Genomic DNA, 1,809 nt, shown 5'->3' on the forward strand with positions numbered 1-1,809 from the left:
TCTGTAGAAACAGATATGGAGTACAGAATCCAAAGCAAACCAAAACCCACAGATTCCTCCCTTCTTCCTCCAGTACTCCTGCAGTGAGTGGTGGAAGTGCTGGAGGCGATGGAGCGCACTGGAATTAGCTGGGAGGGAGTTCATTGTCTTCACAGCAGCTTGTGTGGCGCAATGCTTCAGATCTGTGGCCAAGCCAATGCTGATAACAGAGCATTGTTTTAGTTGAGGCTGAGCAGGGTTTGCAAGGCATCAAGTCCTGCATTGTTTCTCACTGTGCCTCTATGGTGAACAGACTGAGGTGTGCAAGAGGTGGGAAGGGCACACAAGTAGGTTGATGACTCCCACTGTCCATGGGATTAAACCCACAAGTCGAGGCTAAGTGTATGAGCCCTATTCATTATTCATTTGGGAGAGGAAAAATAAAGACATACATATTAGTAGTAGGCTAAGAACGCACAATCAACTGTGGGACTCACAATTACACTGTAGCACATCTTACTTGGATGTTGTATTATTCAATATTGTTTTGCCCTTTGTTACTATGAGCCACTCCAGTAAAACAGGGTGTTGCAAACTGAGTGTTTGAACCACAGCAGGCAACAGGAGTAATCACCTGATGTGTCTTGGGAAAATAGATCCTTGTCTATCTCTAACTAATTTTAGTAAGTTTCCTTTCCAAAAATACCTGAGCCTTACTTGAGCATTTGTAGCAGTGCTCAGGGCAAGATTAAAGCAGCAGTTCCCACTTCTGATTATTTTATGGTGCTGGTATCAAGTTCTAGAAGCTTTGCCAGATTGGGACATCTGTCAAATTTTCATGTCCTTTCATTTTTAAGGATATTTTTTCATCACTCTGGAACTAAAGGGAAAAGAAGGGCTTTGAAATATTAAACTATGCAAATAATGAACTAGACAAAAGATTAAAACAAAATAACAAAACAAAACAAACACACACACACACACACACACACAAAAACCACAAACAACCAAAGATATGGAAATAAAACACACTTCAAACATATTATTTAGAGGTAATCTTGCAGCCTGACTCAGATAGGCTGACTATCCCAGATATGTTTTGAATACGGAGTACGGCAGTGAGCAGTGCTGAGCAAGGTGGTACCAGCAGTAGATAAGCCCAGCCACATCAACATTGTTTCTAAACAGATCAAGCTGGCAGAGAAATTTTTACTGCAGGGAAAAACCATGGACTTAGGCTCTAAGCATCCTTCTGGTGCTGCTAACAAGCATCTTGCCCTGAGTATAATTGGTCTAGAGGGAACACTTGCAGGGCTATGCAGCCTGGTCAGTGAAGAGGCTGACCTTTTCCCCACAGACCTTTGCTCTATTAAGACATAGGACGAGCAGGAACTGCAGGAAATCAGAGACAGTGTATAAAAATATTTTCTTAGACCATGCACCTGGGAAAGAAGTATTTGTGTATTATTTAAGTTAATAAAAATCAATGCAACAGTGTCTCCTGGATGTAGCAGTACATTTTTCTTTGTCACTGAATCCACTGAATCTGCATCCCAGGAAAGTAGATGATCCTACAAATTGATGACTGGCAGTGTTCAAAGTTTTGTTTTGTTTTGTTTTGCTTTGTTTTTCCTGGAGGAAATAATCATTTTGGATGCGAAAAATGAGTAAAAACCTGAAAACCTGACATTGCTCTGACACAGTAGGAATGCAGTGTCTAAGTTTACAGAAGATTGGGATTAGGTTTTAGCAGGTTAAAGTTTGATATCAGTCACTGCCCAAGTAATGCTGGTTCTGAGATGTAAGCACACTGACAGCAATAATGTATTG

This window comes from Lagopus muta, chromosome 1 (genome assembly GCF_023343835.1).
Source record: "Lagopus muta isolate bLagMut1 chromosome 1, bLagMut1 primary, whole genome shotgun sequence".
NCBI classification, from domain to species: Eukaryota; Metazoa; Chordata; class Aves; order Galliformes; family Phasianidae; genus Lagopus; species Lagopus muta.